This window comes from Balaenoptera borealis (assembly GCF_965194805.1).
Source record: "Balaenoptera borealis genome assembly, chromosome: 2".
NCBI classification, from domain to species: Eukaryota; Metazoa; Chordata; class Mammalia; order Artiodactyla; family Balaenopteridae; genus Balaenoptera; species Balaenoptera borealis.
The window spans coordinates 169,991,633-170,006,765 of record NC_138867.1 but is presented as its reverse complement, the minus strand read 5'-3'; the positions used below and the strand labels follow the sequence as shown (position 1 = coordinate 170,006,765).

The 15,133-nt window shown below is 40.3% G+C and overlaps 1 long non-coding RNA gene across 1 annotated transcript; it reads left to right on the top strand.

Moving 5' to 3' along the window:
* Positions 1-299: 299 nt before the first annotated feature.
* On the top strand, positions 300-14,751 carry LOC309623045. Its single transcript, XR_014241251.1, has 3 exons — positions 300-1,349; positions 1,413-10,008; positions 10,057-14,751. It is a non-coding gene; the product is annotated as an uncharacterized lncRNA (long non-coding RNA).
* The last annotated feature ends 382 nt before the right edge of the window (positions 14,752-15,133 follow it).

The window sequence follows — 15,133 nt, the reverse complement described above, 5'->3', positions numbered from 1 at the left end:
TTGTGGTGCACAGGCTCTGTAGTTGTGGTTGTGGGCTCTCTAGTTGTGGCCCGCATGCTCATTAGTTGTGGCACGGGCTTAGTTGCCCTGTAGCATGTGGGATCTTAGTTTCCCAACCAGGGATCAAATCCACCGCATCCCCTGCATTGGAAGGAAGATTCTTAGCCACTGAACCACCAGGGAAGTCCCTCCTATAGTGTGATCTTGTACACTAATGTAACTTTACTGTAGCTCAGTTTCCTCAAATGATAGTAATCATAGTTAGTTCTCACCCTATAGGGTTATTGTAGGAGTAATATCTACTAATGTACAATACTTCTAGATTATAGAATAGTACATTTTATGTAGCGTATGTGTGATTGTATAGGCACTATACTATAATTTAGAATACAGTCTACAATATATACAGAACCATTTCTTAAATATAACACACTGTAGTGCAAGCTATGATTATTTTTTAAACTTCAGTTCCCTCATTAATAGAATAAGGATGTTGGTAATAAGAAATATATATTTGGTCTTTGTCCCTAGTTCCTGGCACAGAGTTCTAAAATCCTTGATACTTCCTGAGTGATATGCATGAGAGAGTATATTTTTTAACTCAAATAAGCCCCTTTCAACCATACCTGAGTTTATACTTATTTGAACTTATTTGAACTCAAGTTGGGCTCCTAGGTAGCTTCAGGATGGGGACTGGTTGCCACAGGAACCAATAATTGTGATTAGAGGGTTGGAACTTTCAGCCCCACTGCCCAACCTCCCAGGAGGTGAGAGGGACTGGAGATTGAGTTCCGTCACCAATGGCCAATGATTTAATCAACCATGCCTATGTGATGGAGCCTCCATAAAAAAACCCCTAAATGGTGGAGTTCAGAGGGCTTACATGTTGGTGAGCATATGGAGGTAGTAGGAAGGTGGTGTGCTTGGAGAGGGCATGGAAACTCACCCCCACCCCATACCTTGCCCTATGTGTCTCTTCCATTTGGTTGTTATATCCTTTATAAAAAACTAGTAAATACTTTCCTAAGTTCTGTGAGTCATTCTAGCAAATTATCTACCTTTTATTTTTTATTTTATTGAAGTATAGTTCATTTAAATGTTGTGTTAATTTCTACTATACATCAAAGTGATTCAGTTATACATATATATGTATATATATATATATTTTTTTTAAAATTCTTTTCCATCATGATTTATCACAGGTTATTGAATATAGTTTCCTGTGCTATACAGTAGAAACTTGTTGTTTATCCATTCTGTATGTAATAGTTTACATCTCTAGCAAATAATTGAAACTGAGTTGGGGAGTGGGCATGGTAACCCTTGCATTTATAGCTGGTTGGTCAGAAGTACCCGTGACAACCTGGACGTCTGATTGGCCTATGTAGTGGGGTCAGTCTTGTGGGACTGAGCCCTTAACTTGTGAGATTTGACACTAATTCTGGGTAGATAGATAGTATCAGAATTGAGTTGTAGGACACCCAATTAGAGTCCAGACATTTGCAGAATCAAATGTTGTTGGGTAGAGGAAACCCCCACACATTTTGTGTCATGAGTGTGAGCAAAAATAGTTCAGAGGGTTAAATAGGGTGATGTCAGCAAAATGTTTTGCGTAGCCCTGGCACAAGATTTTCAGTGTTGATTACCTTGAAATTGCTGAGGAAAAAGAAATTGAGTCCTTTTAAACTAATGCATATAATCAAACAGAAATTGATTGTGTACTTACTATTTGCAAAACTTGGTTCTGACCCCTGGGAGAAGAAGATGAGGAGGCAACCATGTGTAAGATGGACTTTGAATGTACTTTTTTCTTTTTTTTAAATATATGTCTACTTCTTTATTATATGGTATTTTCTTGGAATGTGCTTTTATTTTTTAATTTTTTATAAATTTATTTATTTATTTTTGGCTGCGTTGGGTCTTCGTTGCTGTGCGCGGGCTTTCTCTAGTTGCGGTGAGTGGGGGGCTACTCTTCATTGCAGTGGGAGGGCTTCTCATTGCAGTGGCTTCTCTTGTAGGGGAGCACAGGCTCTAGGTGCATGGGCTTCAGTAGTTGTGGCTCATGGGCTCTAGAGCGCAGGCTCAGTAGTTGTGGCACACGGGCTTAGTTGCTCCGCGGCATGTGGGATCTTCCCGGCTCAGGGCTCGAACCTGTGTCCACTGCATTGGCAGGCAGATTCTTAACCATTGTGCCACCAGGGAAGCCCTGGAATGTGCTTTTAATAGTTAGAAATAAAGGAAACTAGTAACACAACATTGTAAATCAAATATATGCCAATAAGAATTAAAAAAAAAAAGCCATTGGCACACCTACTTAAAAAAAGAAAGAAAGGAAACTAGAGAAAATTGGGGGAGCATGACAGTCTGACCATTAACTTCTTCCTTCTCTTCCTCATTTCCTCTGGGTTATTCCAGGGGTGTCCAAAGTTCAGCCTTTCTGAGGTATGCCATGAAGTGTGTTTGTGATAGAGGTGAAAGTTGGGCAGTGTTGGAGGGAGGGGATTGTAGGGCCATGGTTCTCCCATGGTGCCCTGGAGACACAGGCCATGCAGGCAAAACTTTGTCTCAGTGAGCTTGGGCTGCTGTAACAAGGTACCACAGACCGGGCAGCTTCAACAACAGAAATTATATCTCACAATTCTGCATGCTACAGGTCTGAGATCAGGGTGCCGACAAGTTAGGTTTCATTCTGAGGCTTCTTGTCTTGACTTGTAGGTGACTGGATCTTGCAGTGTGCTCCATTACCTCTTCTTCGAGCTCAGAGAGAGAGAGATTTCCTTCTTCTTATGAGGGCACTAATCCCAACATTAGGGCCCTATCCTCACGACCTCATCTAACACTAATTATGTCCCAAAGGTCCCACCTCCTAACACCATCACATTGGGGGTTGGAGATTCAACGTATGAATTTGGGGGGGCACATTCAGTCCACACAGGCTTGAACCACAGCTCATCTGAGTCTTGACAGAACTCCTTGTGATCCCCCTGGAATATGAGACCATGGTAAGCCTGTGAGGAGTTGCTCTGATGTTATCTCCCACTTACTCCCTATCTCCCCAGGGAGGCTGTCATGCATTTTCTCAGGACTTTTGAGGCTCTAGTGAGGCATGGGGCTTTCTGCCCTGCCCCACTCAGAAGAGAGCTGCAGAATATAAAACTGCTTAGCTGCAGTCTAGGATGGTCTCCTCCCCTATGGAACATCCCACAACTTGCCCCTTTCATTGGGGTATTGTCTTTTTAGTGTGTGGGAAGAGGGCCACGGGGAGCTGGGGCACTTTTGGCTGTTCTTCCTTTTGCTATATAAGTAATCAAGTGTCTGAACCTAAAAGTGGTTCCTTGTATCTTTACCAGCTGGATCAGTCACACAAATCCAAAAGAGGACCCCTAGGACATGTTGGGCTGTGAGGATGGGCATTTCCAGTTGTCAGGACTGAGGAACACAACTAGCATTTAGTGGGGCCAGGATCTGCCTCGAGGAAGATTATGCTTCTTTTTTTTTTTTAAATTTTATTGAAGTGTAGTTGACTTACAATGTTGTGTTAATTTCTGCTATACAGCAAAGTGATTCAGATATATATATATATATATATATATATATATCCTTTTTCATATTCTTTTCCATTATGGTTTATCATAGGTATTGAATATAGTTCCCTGTGCTATACAGTAGGACCTTGTTGTTTACCCATCCTATATATAATAGTTTGCATCTGCTAGATTATGCTTTTTTTTTTTTTTTGGCTGCATTTTGTCTTCATTGCTGCACGCGGGCTTTCTCTAGTTGTGGTGAGTGGGGGCTACTTTTCTTTGCGGTGTGTGAGCTTCTCATTTCAGTGGCTTCTTTTGCTGCAGAGCACAGGCTCTAGGCACACGGGCTTCAGTAGTTGTGGTGCACAGGCTCAGTAGTTGTGGCTCACGGGCTCTAGAGCACAGTGTATTCTTTTATAAAGGAAGGATATTAAACTGGATGATATCTAGTATCTTTTTATTTCTAAACAATTGAAAGAGGCTCACCTGCAGGTTTACAAGAGCCTTTCTTGTGAAAGGGTTTTGATGAAGGGTGAACAGAAGGGCATTTGGTTAACTTAAGTGAGGTGGAGGGGAGGCGCCCCATGAAGGTGAGTGCTTCACAGTGTCGGTCTCTTGGTTACAAAGAGGGGGAAGTTCCTGCTTCCTGGTTTTGCACAGGTGTCAGCCAAACATTTCTCCCCCACCTCCTGTAAGTAACTATATTAATGTTCATCTAGAAAAACAACATCTTTCCCCAGTATCCAGTCATTCGCCTCTCTCCTGGAGATTTCAACACCTTGCACACTCTTTCCTTCAGTGACTAGCTATCTCCTTTCTCTGGTCCTCTGCACTCTCTTCTAGTCCTTGCTTTTCTTTCTTTGTTTCCTTAACCTGGGAAGGAGAGTGGAAGGTTGAGTGCTACTAACACCCATGACCAGCAGAGGGTGGCAGAGAGTAGCAGAAGCAAATTAGCGGGGATTCTCCCACCCTAGTTATGCAATGAGGTCAGTTGTTGGGGGCTGCAGACCAGGCCAGGCCAGGTGGCCGATTTTGCTTAGAGTCCTAAAGAGGAGAGGAGAGGCCAGGCCTAAGAAGTGTTGAGACCCCCGCGGCCCAAGATGCAGCTGGAGCCAGTTTCTGGAAAGGAGAAGTGCCCAGAATGTGGGCAGGAAACGCATTGTGACAGCAGTTCCAGGCCACTTCCATTTTTTCTTTCTTTCCCTTTTTTTTTTTTTTTTTTTGTTTTGTTTAGAGAATCCCAGTACATTAAAAAAAAGAAGTGACAAAGCAGGATTACGAAATTGTGGTGTGTTTTATTTATTTATTTATTTTTAAAATATTTATTTATTTTATTTTTGGCTGCGTTGGGTCTTCATTGTTACGTGCGGGATTTTTCTAGTTATGGCAAGCAGGGGCTACTCTTCCTTGCTGTACGTGGGCTTCTCATTATCTTGTTGTGGAGCACAGGGTCTAGGTGCGTGAGCTTCAGTATTTGTGGCACGCGGGCTTAATTGCTCCACTGCGTGTGGGATCTTCCTGGACCAGAGCTCAAACCCATGTCCCCTGCATTGGCAGGCAGATTCTTAACCACTGCACCAGCAGGGAAGTCCCTGTGGTGTGTTTTAAATGTTTACCTTGAATAAACCTCCCATTTACAGAAAACTGAAGGTCCAGTGCAATGATAGGTTATTTATTTTTATTAAAAAAAGGTAAAAATATCAATTATTTATTTATTAAAAATTAAGTTACACTTGACATACAATATTGTATTAGTTTCAGATGTGTAACATAGTGGTTTAATATTTTTATACATTATGCAATAATCACACTAAGTCCAGTTACCATCTGTCACCATTAAAGTTATTATAATATTGACTATATTCCCTATTCTGAATATTACATCCCATGATTTATTTATTTTTTTAATTTAAAAAATTTAAATTATTTATTTATTTGACCACACCACGCAGCATGCGGGATCCCCTACCAGGGGTCGACCATGTGTGCCCACTGCAGTGGAAGTGCAGAGTCTTAACCACTGGACTGCCAGGGAAGTCCCGATTTATTTATTTTGTAACTGGAAGTTTGTGCTTCTTAATCACCTTCACCTATTTCACTCCCCCTGCAACTATTAGTTTTTCTTCTATCTGTGAATTTATTCTTGTTTTGTTTTTTAAATTCCACACATAAGTGAAATATGGTATTTGTCTTTCTTTGTCTGACTTATCTTACTTAGCATAATACACTCTAGGTCCATCCATGTTGTCACAAATGGCAAGATTTCATTCTTTTTTATGATTAACATTTTATATATATATATATACATATATATACATGTATATATACATGTATATATACATGTATATATATATATACACACACCACATCTTCTTTATCTGTTCATCTGTTCATGGATGCTTAGGTTGCTTCCATATCTTGAAACCTGCAATGAACATAGTGTTGCATTTATCTCTTTGAATTAGTGTCTCTGTTTTCTTAGAATAAATACCCAGAGGTGGAATTGTTGGATTGTACGGTAGTTCTATTTTTAGTTTTTTGAGGAACCTCTATACTATTTTCCACAGTGGCTGAACCAATTTACATTCCCACAACGGTGCCTGAGGGTTCCCTTTTATCCACATCCTCACCAACAATTGTTGTTTTTGTCTCTTTGATAATGGCCATTCTGACAAGTGTGAAGTGATATCTCATCATGTGGGTTTTTTTTGACTTATTTATTATTTATTTGTTTATTTTATTTATTTTCAGCTGCGTCGGGTCTTACCTGCAGCACATGGGATCTTCGCTGAGGCATGCAGAATCTTTCATTGCGGCGCACGGGCTTCTCTCTAGGTGTCGAGTGCGGGTTTTCTCTCTCTAGTTGTGGCGCGCAGGCTCCAGGGTGCGTGGGCTCTGTAGTTGTGGTGCGTGGGTTCCAGGGTGCGTGGGCTCTGTAGTTGTGGTGCATGGGTTCCAGGGTGCGTGGGCTCTGTAATTTAAGGCACGGGGGCTGTAGTTGAGGTGTGCAAGCTCAGCAGTTGTGGTGCGTGGGCTTAGTTGCCCTGCAGCATGTGGGATCTTAGTTTCCTGACCAGGGATCGAACCTACGTCCTCTGCATTGTAAGGCAGATTCTTTACCACTGGGCCACCAAAGAAGTCCCCTCATTGTAGTTTTGATTTGCATTTACCTGATGATTAGTGATATTGAGCATTTTTCATGTGCCTGCTGGCCACCTGTATATCTTTGGAAAAATGTTCAGGTCCTCTGCCGATTTTTTAATTGATTTTTTAAAATATTGAGTTGTATGAACTCTTTCTATAGTTTGGATATCAACCCTTACTGGATATATTATTTACAAATATCTTATGATAGGTTTATTTTGTGCACAAAAAGAAAGAAATATCTGACCTGGTGCAAAATTTTGAAGGTTTTCCTTTCTTTAGCACAAAGATCTCACTCTGGGACTTTAGATGAACTGGATTATATTATACCATTAGGAGCCTGAGCAACAGCTGTTGTTAAATAATTATTCTGACACTTGCTAAAATGGTAAGGAAGACTTTACATAGGACTATTGCAATAGAGGAGAGAGATTGGGCTCAACTCCAAATACAGTTGCTTTCAAATATTTTACTTATCTTATTCATATATTTTCATGTGGACATTTAAAATATGTAAATATTTTAGACAATTCATTGTTTTCTAGGTGTTTTCACCTGTTATTTCTGAACTTCTATAATCCATTTTCCTCTAGAGGTGGGGTGACTAATGTTTTTCGCTCTCTCCTTCCTTCCGTCCTTCCTTCCTTCTGTCCTTCCTTCCTTCCTTCCTTCTTTCCTTCCTTCCTTCCTCCCTCCCTTCCTTTCTTCCTTCCTCTCTCTTTCTCCCTTCTTCCCATCTTATCTATTTTTTTATTTGTAATTGAAATATAATTAACATACAATGTTATATCAGTTTCAGGTATATGACATAGTGATATGACACTTATCTACATTATGAGATGATTAACACTGTAAGTCAAGTTACTATCTGTCACCATTTAAAGTTATTGTAATATTATCACTATATTCCCTATTCTGATATTATATCTCTATGAATTATTTATTTTATATCTGGAAGTTTGTGCCTCTTAATCCCCTTGGTCTATTTCACTCTCCCCCCAACCCCACAATCATCAGTTTGTTCTCTGTATCTATGAATCTATTCTCATTTTGTTTTGTTTTTTAGATTCCACATAAGTGGAATCATATAAGCGAAATCATATGGTATGTGCCTTTTTCTGTCTGACTTATTTTACTTAACATAATACCTTCAGGTCCATCCATATTATCTTTTTAAAATTTTTTATTTTTATTGGGGTATAGTTGCTTTACAATGTTGTGTTGGTTGCTGCTGTATAATGAAGTGAATCAGCTATATGTATACATATATCCCCTCCCTCTTGGACCTCTCTCCCACCCCACCCCCACCCCATCCATCTAGGTCACCACATAGCACCGAGCTGGGCTCCCTGCGCTATACAGCACGTTCCCACTAGCTATCTGTTTTACACATGGTAGTGTATATATGTCAATCCTAATCTCCCAGTTCATTCACCCTTCCCCCTACCAAGTCCACACATCCGTTTTCTACATCTGTATCTCTATTCCTGCCCTGCAAATAGGTTCATCTGTACATTTTTCTAGATTCCACATATATACATTAACATACGATATTTGTTTTTCTCTTTCTGACTTACTTCGCTCTGTATGACAGACTCTAGGTCCATCCACTTCTCTACAAATGACCCAGTTTCATTCCTTTTTATGGCTGAGTAATATTCCATTGTATATATGTACCATATCTTTTTTATCTATTCATCTGTCAATGGACATTTAGGTTGTTTCCATGTCCTGGCTATTGTAAGTAGTGCTGCAATGAATATTGGGGTGCATGTGTCTTTTTGAATAGTTTTCTCAGGGTATATGCCCAGTAGTGGGATTGCTGGGTCATATGGTAGTTCTATTTTTAGTTTTTTAAAAAATATTTATTTATTTATTTATTTTTGGCTGCGTAGGGTCTTAGATGCGGCTTGCGGGATCTTTCATTGAGCTGCATGGGCTTCTCTCTAGTTGTGGCACATGGGCTCCAGAGCACACAGGCTCAGTAGTTGTGGCACACGGGCTCTCTAGTTGTGGCACGTGAGTTCCAGAGCACGTGGGCTCTGTAGTTGTGGCACGTGGGCTCTCTAGTTGTGACACGCAGGCTTAGTTGCCCTGCGGCATGTGGAATCTTAGTTCCCTGAACAGGGATCAAACCTGCGCCCCCTGCATTGGAAGGCGGATTCTTAACCACTGAACCACTAGGGAAGTCTGTATTTTTAGTTCTTTAAGGAACCTCCGTACTCTTCTCCATAGTGGCTGTATCAATTTATATTCCCACCAACAGTGCAAGAAGGTTCCCTTTTCTCCACACCCTCTCCAGCATTTATTGTTTGTAGATTTTTTGATGATGGCCATTCTGACCTGTGTGAGGTGATATCTTGTACTTTTGATCTGCGTTTCTCTAATAATTAGTGATGTTGAGCAGCTTTTCATGTGACTCTTGGCCATCTGTATGTCTTCTTTGGAGAAATGTCTACTTAGGTCTTCTGCCCATTTTTGGATTGGGTTGTTTGTTTTTTTGATATTGAGCTGCATGAGCTGTTTGTATACTTTGGAGATTAATCACTTGTCAGTTGCTTTGCTTGCAAATATTTTCTCACATTCTGAGGGTTGTCTTTTCGTCTTGTTTATGGTTTTCTTTGCTGTGCAAAAGCTTTTAAGTTTCATTAGGTCCCATCTGTTTATTTTTGTTTTAATTTTCATTACTCTAGGAGGTGGGTCAAAAAAAATCTTGCTGCGATTTATGTCAAGGTGTGTTCTTCCTATGTTTTCCTCTAAGAGTTTTATAGTGTCTGGTCTTACATTTAGGTCTCTAATCCATTTTGAGTTTATTTTTGTGTATGGTGCTAGGGAGTGTTCTAATTTCATTCTTTTACATGTAGCTGCCCAGTTTTCCTGGCACTGCTATTGAAGAGACTGTCTTTTCTCCATTCTATGGGGTTTATCTCTGGGCTTTCTATCCTGTTCCATTGATCTATGTGTCTATTTTTATGCCAGTACCATACTGTCTTGATTACTGTAGGTTTGTAGTATAGTCTGAAGTCAGGGAGCCTGATTCCTCCAGCTCCATTTTTCTTTCTCGAGATTGCTTTGGCTATTCGGGGTCTTTTGTGTTTCCATATAAATTGTAAATTTTTTTGTTCTAATTCTGTGGAAAATGCCCTTGGTAATTTGATAGGGATTGCATTGAATCTGTAGATTGCTTTGGGTAGTATAGTCATTTTCATAATATTGATTCTTCCAATACAAGAACATGGTATATCTCTCTGTTTGTGTCATCTTTGATTTCTTTCATCAGTATCTTATAGTTTTCTGAGTACAGATATTTTACCTCCTTAGGGAGGTTTATTCCTAGGTATTTTATTCTTTTTGGGAGGTTTATTCCTAGGTATTTTATTCCTAGGTATTTTATTCTTTTTGTTGCAATGGTTAATGGGAGTGTTTCCTTAGTTTCTCTTTCTGATCTTTCATTGTTAGTGTATAGGAATGCAAGATATTTCTGTGCATTAATTTTGTATCCTGCAAATTTACCAGATTCATTGATTAGCTCTAGTAGTTTTCTGGTGGCATCTTTAGGATTTTCTATGTATAGTATCATGTCATCTGCAAACAGTGACAGTTTTACTTCTGCTTTTCCAATTTGGATTCCTTTTCTTTGTTTTTCTTCTCTGATTGCCATGGCTAGGACTTCCAAAACTATGTTGAATAATAGTGGTGAGAGTGGACATCCTTGTCTTGTTCCTGATCTTAGAGGAAATACTTTCAGTTTTTCACCATTGAGAATGACATTTGCTGTGGATTTGTCATATAGGGCCTTTATTATATTGAGGTAGGTTCCCTCTATGCCCACTTTCTGGAGAGTTTTTTATCATAAATCGGTGTTGAATTTTGTCAAAAGCTTTTTCTACATCTATTTAGATGATCATATGGTTTTTATTCTTCAGTTTGTTAATATGGTGTATCCCATTGATTGATTTGTATACATTGAAGAATCCTTGCATCCCTGGGAAAAATCCCACTTGACCATGGTGTATGATCCTTTTAATGTGTTGCTGGATTCTGTTTGCTAGTGTTTTGTTGAGGATTTTTGTTTCTATGTTCATCAGTGAATTTGGTGTGTAACTTTCTTTTTTTGTGTGATTTTTTTTCTGGTTTTGGTATCAGGGTGATGGTGGCCTCGTCAAATGAGTTCAGGAATGTTCCTTCCTCTACAATTTTTTGGAAGAGTTTGAGAAGGATGGGTGTTAGCTCTCCTCTAAATGTTTGATAGAATTTGCCTGTGAAGCCATCTGGTCCTGGAATTTTGTTTGTTGGAAGATATTTAACCACAGTTTCAATTTCAGTGCTTGTGATTGTTCTGTTTATATTTTTTATTTCACCCTGGTTCAGGCTTGGAAGTTTGTACCTTTCTAAGAATTTGTCCATTTCTTCCAGGTTGTCTGTTTTCTTGGCATATAGTTGCTTGTTGTAGTCTCTTATGATCCTTTGTATTTCTGCAGTGTCAGTTGTAATTTCTCCTTTTTCATTTCTAATTTTATTGATTTGAATCCTCTCCCTTCTTTTCTTGATGTGTCTGGGTAAAGGTTTACCAATTTTTTTTTTTATCTTCTCAAAGAACCTGGTTTTAGTTTCATTGATTTTTGCTATTGTTTTCTTCATTTCTTTTAATTTATTTCTGCTCTGATTTTTATGATTTCTTTCCTTCTACTAACTTTGGATTTTGTTTGTTCTTCTTTCTCTAGCTGCTTTAGGTGCAAGGTTAGGTTCTTTATTTGAGATTTTCTTGAGTCTTGCAGTAGGATTGAATTGCTGGAAACTTCCCTCTTAGAACTGCTTTTGCTGCATCCAATAGGTTTGGGTCATCGTGTTTTCACTGTCATTTGTTTCTATGTATTTTTTGATTTCCTCTTTGATTTCTTCAGTCATCTCTTGGTTATTTAGTAGTGTATTGTTTAGCCTCCATGTGTTTGTGTTTTTTCCATTTTTTGTTCCTGTAATTGATTTTTAATCTCATAGCATTGTGGTCGGAAGAATGCTTGATACTATTTCAATCTTCTTAAATTTACTGAGGCTTGATTTGTGACACAAGATGTGATCTATCCTGGAGAACATTCTGCTGCACTTGAGAAGAAAGTATATTCTGCTGCTTTCAGATGAAATGTCCTATAAATATCAGTTAAGTCTATCTGGTCTATTGTGTCATCTAAAGCTTATGTTTTCTTATTTATTTTCTTTCTGGATGATCTGTTCATGGTGTAAGTGGGGTGTTAAAGTCCCCCACTATTATTGTGTTACTGTCAATTTCCTCTTTTGTGGCTGTTAGCATTTGCCTCATGTATTGAGTTGCTCCTATGTTGGGTGCATAAATATTTATAATTGTATGTCCTCTAGGATTGAACCCCTTGAGCATTATGTAGTGTCCTTCCTTGTCTCTTGTAACAGTCTTTATTTTAAAGTCTATTTTGTCTGATATGAGAATTGCTACTCCACCTTTTTTTGATTTCCATTTAAATGGCATACTTTTTCCATCCCCTCACTTTCAGTGTGTATGTGTCTTTGGGTCTGAAGTGGGTCTCTTGTAGACAGCATATATATGGGTCTTGTTTTTGTATCCATTCAGCCAGTCTATGTCTTTTGGTTGGAGCATTTAATCCCTTTACATTTAAGGTAATTATTGATATGTATGTTCCTATCACCATTTTCTTAATTGCTCTGGGTTTGTTTTTGTAGATCTTTTTCTTCTTCTTCCCTTGTATTTCCTGCCTAGAGAAGTTCCTTTAGCATTTGTTGTAAAGCTCGTTTGGTAGTGCTGAATTCTCTTAGCTTTTGCTTGTCTGTAAGGCTTTTGACTTCTCTTGTGAATCTGAATAAGATCCTTGCTGGGTAGAGTAATCTCAGTTGTAGGTTTTTCCCTTTCATCACTTTAAATATATCCTGCCACTCCCTTCTGGCCTGCAGAGTTTCTGCTGAGAAATCAGCTGATAACCTCATGGGGATTCCCTTGTATGTTATTTGTTGCTTTTCCCTTGCTGCTTTTAGTATTTTTTCTTTGAATTTAATTTTTGTTAGTTTGATTACTATGTGTCTTGGCATGTTCCTCCTTGGGTTTATCCTGTATGGGACTCTGTGTGCTTCCTGGACTTGGGTGACTATTTCCTTTCCTGTGTTTGGGAAGTTTTTGACTATAATCTCTTCAAATATTTTCTCGGTCCCTTTCTCTTTCTCTTCTTCTGGAACCCCTATAATTTGAATGTTGGTGCATTTAGTGTTGTCCCAGAGGTCTCTGAGGTTGTCTTCAATTTTTTTCATTCTTCTTTCTTTTTTTTATAAATGTATTTATTTATTTTTATTATTTTTTGCTGCATTGGGTCTTCATTGCTGCGTGTGGGCTTTCTCTAGTTCCAGTGAGTGGGGGCTAGTCTTCATTGTGGTGAGTGGACTTCTCATTGTGGCGGCTTCTCTTGTTGTGGAGCACAGGCTCTAGGCACATGGGCTTCAGTAGTTGCAGCACGCAGGCTCAGTAGTTGTGGCTCACAGGCTGTAGAGCGCAGGCTCAGTAGTTGTGGTACATGGGCTTAGTTTCTCCACGGCATGTGGGATCTTCCTGGACCAGGGATCAAACCCATGTCCCCTCCATTGGCAGGCAGATTCTTAACCACTGTGCCACCAGGGAAGCCCTCATTCTTTTTTCTTTATTCTGCTCCTTGGCAGTTATTTCCATCATTCTGTCTTCTAGCTCACTTATTTGTTCTTCTGCCTCAGTTATTCTGCTATGCATTCCTTCTAGTGTATTTTTCATTTTAGTTATTGTGTTGTGCATCACTGTTTGTTTGTTCTTTTGTTCTTCTATGTCCTTGTTAAACATTTCTTGTATTTTCTCAGTCCGTCCCTCCATTCTATTTCTGAGATTTTGGATCATCCTTACTATCATTACTCTGAATTCTTTTTCAGGTAGGTTGCCCATTTCCTCTTCATTTATTTGGTCTTGTAGGTTTTTACCTTGCTCGTCATCTGTAACATACTTTTTTGTCATCTCAGTTTTTTTGATGGGTGGACCTGTGTTCCTGTCTTGCTGGTTGTTTGGCCTGAGGCATCCAGCACTGGAGTTTGCAGGCAGTTTGGTGGACCCAGGTCTTGGTGCCAAGATGAGGACCTCCAGGAGACCTCACACCAATTAGTATTCCCTGGGACCTGAAGTTCTCTGTTAGATCAGTGGTTTGGACTTGACAGTCCCAGCACAGGAACTCAGCCTCAACCCCTGGCCTGGGAACCAGGACCCCGTAAGCCATGTGGTGAAAAAAAAAAGGCAACAAACAGAAAAGAGCAGAACAATAGCAAAAAATAAAGAAATAAAGTTAGAAAAATAAAAATATATATAATAGAATAATTAACAATAGAAATGAAACAAAAACAAACCAAAACAGAACCACAACAGCAAAAATAATAATAATAAAGAAAGAAAGAAAATAAAAAAATAAAAATAAGAATAAAAATAAAATATACAAAAAATTCCCTGGTGTCTCCTCTATCAGTGTCCTTGCCCCCACAGTGAGCTGCAGCCTATCCCTGCCTCCCCAGTAGGCCTCCAAGACCTCTAGGTAGGTCTCTGGACCTGCTGTGTCAGCCCCACCTCTGTGTGTGTTCCTCTCACCAGCATCTGTTCCTGGGTCTGGCCCAGAGCACACATGCCTGCACAGGTCAGATGGTGTGCAGGTCTCTAGAGGCATGCCTGCAAGGGCCGGCGCAGCTGCAGGAAGCCTTGGAGGGGGGCAGTGCTCAGCCCACCTAGACCCCTTCAGACAAAGGAGGCCCTGTCTGGGGTGGCACACGGGCTGCCAAGACCTGCACAGCCAGAGGAGGCTTTGGCAGAGGCAAGGCTCATGGCTGGGACCCGCGTGGCTAGAAGAGGCCTTGGTGGGGTAGGGGCTCAGGCCCGGGGACCCACATGGCTGGGGGAGCCCCGGAGGTTATGGGTTCAGGCCTGGGAGCCCAACAGGCTCACCAGTGCCTGAGTGGGTCGGGGAGATGCTGGCTGTGTTCCCCTCTGATCCTCCTATCCCCCTAAGGTCCCTCTGCATCCCTGCTGATCTCCTCGTCATGACTGGACCCCTCCAAGCATGGGAACCTCTCCCCTCCCCCAGCCCCCACTCAGGGGTGCCAGTCCTGTCCCACCTCCATCTTTCTTCCCCCCCTACCCTCCCATGTCCTACCTGGTAGTGCGGAGATTCCTCCCTTCCTCTTAGGTGTCCAAAGTCTGCCACCAGCACCTAGTAGGTGCCCTGGTTGTGAGGAGATGTGAACTCCACATCCTCCTACTCTGCTATCTTGGCTCCGCCACTCCATGTTGTCTTAAATGGCAAGGTTTCATTCTTTTTTATGACTGAGTAATATTCCATTGTATATACATAACACATCTTCTTTAATCATTCGTCTTTCAGTGGACACATTGATCGCTTCCATAACTTGACTATTGTAAATAA